Raw genomic sequence first — 8,286 nt, 5'->3', positions numbered from 1 at the left:
AAGTTCTAGGTCGCCCACCAGTATAATGCGGGAATACATTCAGCTCTAGATTTTGGAATCAGTCACCCCACCTGAAGACGGAAGGTTACGACAGAGATCCCCAAACGGGAAACAATAAAATCCTCAGCACCAAGAAGCAGACAACTGCAAAAGCAAGCGCACATTCAAAGGGAAGAAGGAACGCGTCTCAAAAGAGCAGTTTGGGAACGCTATGGCATGCCCAACATAACAATTCTGATGAAAAGCCATACCACTGAGGAAACCATTGAAAGATTTAAAGAAGAAAGTCGTATCCCCAGCGGGTCAAGCAAAGTGACGAAAACTGGCATTCAAACGTCAGCGAAGGATCAGCATCATCTCCAAGTTCACAAAATACAGGCGTCAGAGGAAAGCATTAGCCGACAAGAAAGCAAGACAACAAGAACAAGTGGGAGATAGATGAGACCTCATACTCTAGCTTAACTTCTTGTTTTTCCTTTTAGAGCAATGTAATAGGGAGATCGGTTGAGCAGTAGCATCCTACAGCAGCATGCAACAGCGCACAACAACAGCAAGCAATACAGTCACATGGTAGTCCCAGCTACCAAAATTTCCCGAACTACATTGACCTGATTCCTGTTCAGCCCAGGATATGTAGGAAACCTCCGAAGCAAAGGTTCGGTCAAATCTTTTTCAAAAATGCTTCACACGGAGTATTCGGACGGGCAAAAATCGCTCGCTTTATCTTTGCGCGAAAACCCTTCGTGTCTCCGTGCAAAGAGGGGCAGCTGTAAGCACGTGATTTTTGCTTTACGGACATTCGCTCCAAAAGAAAATAAAAATAGTGACAAATGGCTTCGTTGTACAATTGTTCGAGTTTTCATGTGTTGTTAGTCACTTGTGGATCTGTCCATTCTTTTTTTTGCATTTAATCATTAACAAACAAAATACAAAATATATGTATTAGGATGGTTAAACCATAATTCGGTCAGTAAAAGAAAATTCAAAAAATATATATGTGCACCGTTCGCCCTAGGCTCTTAGCTAACCTACGTAAATATTTTTGTGATAATTGTGTTAAAATGTTGCATTGTTGTTTAATTCCGTTACCTTATTATTTGTTATTTTTATTTTGTTTAAAAGAAAAGAAAAAATAATAAGAAAGAAAACAAAAGCAAAAGAGTAGGGAAAATCGGTTTGGGCCAAGAAATGAAACAAAATAGGCCCAAGACCAGGACACAGATCCAGTCCAAACACAGGCTGCCCGGACACGTCCCAAACGACGTCGTATCAGCGCCTCAATCTGAGCCGTTGATTCATGGCAATCAAACGGTCCAATACAGCCCCTGCTAAGTCGAAACGACGTCGTTTCAGGCAAGTTAATCTGGGCCGTTCATTCCCATTGATCCAACGGATCCAGGCCTTCCTCTAAACCCGTCAACATGACCCGATCCAATCCCCTACCCGGTCATAACCCACTATCATCTCCCGAACGACGTCGTCCCTCCTCAATGGTTAGATCCTGGCCCTTGATCTCAATTGATCCAATGGCCAGGATCTAAACCCTCAATACATATATAAACCTAACCCCCTTACCCCACGCCCCAAGCCACACCCCCCCCTCGGCCACTATTCACCATCTTCCCCAGGCTCCCTTTCCTCTCAAACCCTAGCAGCCTAGGTTTCCCACCATAAGCCTGGCAACCACAGTTCCGATGACCACCAAAATAACACCCCCGATGCACCCGACCATCCTGAACACGAATCCACTAACCACAAGCCTCGAATCACTTCCGTTCGTCTCGAATCTTCGTTTGAAGATTTGAGTCGAACCTGGACCTATGCCAAACCACCCCATCTTCATGCTAGACACTCTCCTGACCTTCCTCGTGACCAAACCAAGCTTGGTTTGGTCCGAATCCACCCACAACTCCCAAAAATCCAGATCTGGAAATCCAGACTTCTGAAGCACATGCACCTGGGGAACCCGGCCAGTTTTGACATAGGTTTGAGGTCTAATAGACCTTAACCAAGGTGTTCTCATGTGAGAACACCCTGATTAAGGTTTGTTCGGCCTCAAAGGTTCGAAGTCGAGTTTGATTTGGGTCTGTTTGGTTTAAACATTTTGGTAAGTTTTCCGTTCTTTTGTTTTATTTCCAAATAAGTTGTCAGCATATCTCTTTGTGTTTGTTTGTTATTTTGTTACTTCTTCCAGATTTCTTTCATCTCTGTTAAAGACCCTTTATTTGGTCGATTGTCTTCTGTTTGTTCTGAATACACTCTGTGATAAACATGATCGTCAGTTAGATTAATCGTCAAAGGAACTAATTCATATAGGCCCAGTAATTTAATAAAAGTTGTCTGATACCCTTTAGGTCCCCGAACGTGTTGTTTATATGAGCGACTGATTATTACCTGCTATAATTAGTATAGTCGACTCGATAAATGTCGTCGATTAGTTTTCTATAACTAATGGATCGAAGGAGCTAGGAGTTTCACATAACTAATTAAACTCGGACACTGGCTGGATGACCTAGTAATGTTTGAAATGGTCTGTTGGCATTATAAAAATGACTAAAAGGGTTCAGTCTAGGCAGTCCTGAGTTCGAGTTTTCATCAGTGCAAAAATGCCCTAATGCTGCAATAGGCAGGGGCAGTAATAATCAAGGTTAACGGGGGTATTCTGGGGTGTTTAAAAAGAACAGAAGTAATTAGTTTAAGTGAGCTGACAAAAAGGGTACTAACTTAGGATTAAACTAATACCAATGGGGGAACAAGACACAAGGGTATGGGGGCTCAAAATGAATAAACAAATGAGCCCATAATTCTGGATTAAACAAAACCAGGCGTGGGGAATAAAGGGAGCTGACACCAAGCATGCTGAGCATGGGCTTAAAAGAGTATGGGCATTCTGCCAATTGGCAGGCAGGGCAGCTCAGCTGTAATGGTGCATTTGGCCTATAAATAGGCCATTTGATAACTAAAACAGGGGCTGAAGTTTAAGGGTCTTAGGCTGGACATTTTTGAGTCTGGAGAGAAAGAAAAAAAAAACAAAAAGAAAATTTCAGAATATTGTAACAAAACACTGTCTGAAAACTGCTTAGGAGTTCAAGTTAGCCAAGCTGTCTTTGCTAATTGTTGTTGGTTATTTGCCGAGCTGTTTGTGATTGTTGAACTGCTGGTGCTGTTATATTGAATACTCTGGTTTTCTGTTGGTTCATCATTCTGTTTCTGGGACTGCTTGTTTGTTGCTCGACCACTTGTGAGCTTCATCATTGTGGCTGGTTGTTGTTGCTGTGTTGTTGGTGTTATCTGCTGTTGCTGTATTCACTGCATATTGCTTAGCTGATCATTCCTTTCTTCTTTGTCCTCCTTACCAGGTACACAATCGATACCACTAATGTAACTGAGAGTTTGAACATAAATGCAAAAGAGAGGACCTGCAGATTGTTTATATACACGTGGACTGTTGTGTTAAATGTCATGTAGTATATAGTAGTTACATTTTTGTTTGGATAATAGAAGTAGCCTACATGCTTAGTGTATCAATGCAGGTTAATGCATGCTAGTCATGTATGTGTGCTGTTAGGTGAAAAAAAACATTCCCAGTGTAATAAGTTGTACCTTTAGACTTAGTCTGAGGGTGTAATATATTCTCTAATGTAAGCCAAATAGGAAAACTATCCACTTTAGTTAAAATTCTTTCTCCTTTTGCCAGATTGTCCCATATAAATTGATAAACTCATTTCACAGAACAAAGAATCAGTCCTAGGCCTCAATCTCATGAAGGCCGAGCCCAAATCGAAACAAATCAGTTAGGCCCATATCGAAAAAGGGGGCCTAAGTCTGGCCATCTCGCATGAGCTAGGTTTGGGCCCATAATTTTCGGCTAGTTATCCATAATCGCAGTCACATTTTATTATTCTGTAAAAGCATTTTAAATCCTGTTATAAGTAAACTCGCAATCATGTAATTAATTAGGACTGTCTACCGTTTTCAATTGATAGAGACGAACACGACAAGAAACGTAGTTGCTATAGGATATCCTTTTAAAATAAGAACGAGATGAGCCTCGATGAAAATAAACAAAACACGCAGATGCGGGGCCCTTGTTAAATGTAAATCATTGAAGCATTTAGTTTCCCGGACGGGTTGTTTAGCAAATCTCACAACCTTCCTAAAATGACAACACGTTAGTCTCTTTAGGATACGCTTTAATAAACTTTACCTTCTTAAACTCGGGTGCACATTTATGTGACCCAAATCCAAATCTCGACGGATTCGAAATGCCTCTCTAATCACGGGTACATTGACTGTGACGTGGTTCGAGATGCATGTCCATGACGTTGCAAATTCATTAGAAATAAAGAACGAGGTGAGCCTCGCCAAATAAAAATACAAATTGCGGGGCCCTCAATAAATATTGCTTTAAAAATTGTTTAGGCTTCGGGATGGACCGTTTAGTAAAATTCCACGGTCCTACCCAAAATAAATACGCTAGTCGCTTTAGGCGCGCCTTTAATAATTTAATTTCCTTAAACTCGGGTGCACATTGATGTGACCCAAATCCAAATCTCAACGGAGTCAAAGTGTGTCGACGACCACGGGTACATTGATTGTAACGCGGTTCGAGATACATTTTCACAACGTTGCAATTCTTGATAAAAACAGTAAATGATAAAAGCGGTTAAAAGTTAAATTTTGCACATAAGTTCACACTTGTATAAAATCAGATAATCAAGCCGAATATAACAGTTGAGCGACCGTGCTAGAACCACGGAACTCGGGAATGCCTAACACCTTCTCCCGGGTTAACAGAATTCCTTATCCGGATTTCTGGTACGCAGACCATAATATAGAGTCATTCTTTTCCTCGATTCGGGATTAAAATTGGTGACTTGGGACACCCTAAATCTCCCAAGTGGCGACTCTGAATAATTAAACCAATCCCGTTTCGATTGTCCTTTAATTGGAAAAAACTCCCCTGCGCCCCCGCGGGCGCGTAAAAAGGAGGTGTGACAATTATTAGAAAGACCACCCATAACAGTTCTTATGAGAACAGTTTTACCCAAATAGTTCATTGTTACCAATTCGTATGCATCAGCAACATTTCGCAGCTGATGTTTTAGAGGTATAATTCTTGAATTCCACCAGGTTGACGTTATGAACTTATCATGCGCCAAGTCACTTGAAGCAGAACAGAATACACAACTTCTTGTAACTTTAAGGAGTGTGATAAACAAACTAGAGCGAGGATCAAATGGAAACTCACATCCAAATTGATCAAATATAACTTGATGCAAGGATAAACCAATTTTAACATGATTAAGACCACTTAAATAATCGAATATCCCTATGTCAAGACGTAGACATTGGCTGTGACTGCAAGAAGGAAGCACACAAGGCAGTGCTAGTTGCTTATCAACCATGACATAGTCACACTTAATTGCAGAAAATGTATGAATCATTTCATCAAACACCTAGGTTTCATGCTTGACTGTATGATTCTTCATTGAATCTTCCACTTTCATGTCAAGTTTCCTAATGGGTATTTCAGCGAATATTTGGCAGCCATAGCTTTTTAAAAGTTCCTCCTCGCGATTTATAGTTTCCACCATCTCAATAAGTACTTCGGACTCATCTGCAGGACTGTAGCGTTCACTATCCAAATCAGAGTCAACCTCTGTTGCTGATATCTCCTCTGGTTCGCACTTATTGTCCAAAGACACAACCACATCCGGATTCGCAGAAGCTTCGGGAATCGTCTTGGACGAGGCAGACAACTTGTTCTCAATGTTGCTGAGAATTCTCAGCATATGCTTGTTATTGTCCATCATCGCCATCATCAGCCCCCGGATGGCATCGAGGTGATAATTGATAATAGTAGAAGAGTGTTGGAGTCGATGGGTTTGAGGCTGACAATTTGGTTTGAGGAATGTTTGGTATTTGGACGTGAGGGTTTGATAATTTGGGCCTAATTGTGGTCTACACAATTGGGCCTGGTCACCCGGCCCACTTATGGGTCTGCCCTGTCCAGAATATAGTGTATAGCACATGAGGCAGACAATTTGGTTTGAGGAATGTTTGGTATTTGGACGTGAGGGTTTGATAATTTGGGCCTAATTGTGGTCTACACAATTGGGTCTGGTCACCCGGCCCACTTATGGGTCTGCCCTGTCCAGAGTATAGTGTATAGCACATGCTACACTATATTTTAGTTATTTTTCCCATATCTTTTGTATTTAATTATTTGCTCCATCCTTGTATTTCTTTTATGTGCAACTTTATCCTAGCAAATAGGACATTGCCACTTGGCAATATAGGATGTTGCCCTAAAACATTCCTTCTGTATATAAATTGGGATTGTACACTTAATAACATACAATTATTCATCAAATATACAAAGCAGAAATCTACAGTTCCTTTCATGGTATCAGAGCAGGTTTAATTCTGCTATTTTTTTCTGCTTTCTCAGTCATAAATCAGTTTTTTTTCTTTTTCTCTTAATCTTATCTGATATGGGTACTTCACCAGAGTCAGCTGATACTCTAGCTTCTGCTTCTGCTGTCACCACTAATGTTCCTGCACCTACAGTTACCATTGCTTCAGGAGTAATTGACTCTACTCACCCTTATTACTTTCATCCTTCTGACTATCCAGGGATGAACCTTGTATCCTCAGCTTTTGATGGCAAAGGATATGGAGGTTGGAGAAGGACAGTTATCATTGCCTTGTCTGCAAAGAACAAGCTGGGATTTATCGATGGTACTCTTATTATCCCTAAGACTGATTCTGCAATCCAGCAGGCCTGGGGTAGATGTAATGATATGGTACTTTCATGGCTTCTTAACTCCTTGTCCAAAGAGATAGCTGAAAGTGTGCTCTATTCACAGAGTGCAAAGGATTTGTGGAGTGACCTGGAAGACAGATTTGGACAGGCAAATGGAGCAAAGCTGTTCCAATTACAAAAGGAATTAAATTCAGTAGTGCAAGGTAATTCAAGTGTATCAACTTACTTCACCAAAATCAAAAGCCTATGGGATGAACTAGATGCACTCAATACATTTTCTGCTTGCGTTTGTGAGTGTGAGTGTGGTGCAAAAGTCAAAAGCTTGAAAGCACACCAAGATGAGAGACTATTGCAGTTCCTAATGGGACTAATGATATATTTATTGGGGTAAGGAGTAACATTCTATTGTCATCACCTTTACCTTCCATTGGACAGGCATACTCTCTTGTGATTCAAGATGAGAAACAGAGGGAGATACATGCTACCCCTGCATACTCAGGGGAATCTGCCTCATTCATTGCTACAAACCAACCAGGAAATTTCAGAAAATTTAATGAGAACAGGATGCAGAAAACAAGTTTTGAATCTAAGAAATATTTAGGAATTTGTTCCTATTGCAAAAAACCTGGACATAGCATCCAGAAATGCTATAGAATTCATGGGTTTCCAGCTGATTTCAAGTTCACAAGGGAGAAAAGATTTCAAGGAGGTGCCCAGGCAAACAAAGCTTCCTTCTCAAATGAAGAAAATGAGCAGGGAAGTGCATCAGGAGTTCAGAATCTCACCAAGGAAAATGTGGCTGAGCTGCTGCAGCTTCTTCAGCAAGTGAAAGTGGGACATTCCAGTGCAGAGACCTCTGATGTTGCAACAAATGTGAGTTATGCTGGTATGACCAATTTATGTGAAGATTTAGCCTGTTTAATTCAAATCAATGATGAGTCTTGGATATTGGATAGTAGAGCAACAGAACATATGTCTTTCAACAAAGATTTTTTTACAGATTTAAAAACTTTGGCTAAACCTCTCATGGTAAAACTCCCAAACTCTTACAGAGTTCAGGTCACTCATTCAGGAACTATTTCTCTTTTGCCTAATCTGATTCTTCGAAATGTTCTTTACATTCCATCCTTCAAATATAATCTGTTGTCTGTGCACAAGTTGTGCAGACAACTCAAGCAATATGTTTTATTCACACCTTTTTCATGTTTTCTTCTACAGGGCCCTTCAGTGAAGAGCCCACTGGAGATTGGTAAAGAGGAAGGGGGCCTCTACATTCTCAGATCCAGACATACAACACCAGTGTCTAAGAGTTCACCTAAATTTAGAAGTGTTTTTATTCCAAGAAGGAATTCTGTTTCCAATCTTAGTTTGCATTCATGTTTTAGTTTTTCTGATTCAATTGTAAAAGAGAAGCTATGGCACTACAGATTAGGCCATATTCCCCTTAGCAATATGAAAAATGTTTCATCAGTTTCTATATCCAAGTGTTCCAAATTCTCCACTCCATGTGTTATTTG

This window comes from Nicotiana sylvestris, chromosome 1, assembly GCF_000393655.2.
Source record: "Nicotiana sylvestris chromosome 1, ASM39365v2, whole genome shotgun sequence".
Lineage (NCBI taxonomy): Eukaryota > Viridiplantae > Streptophyta > Magnoliopsida > Solanales > Solanaceae > Nicotiana > Nicotiana sylvestris.
Note: the sequence above shows the minus strand (reverse complement) of the source record.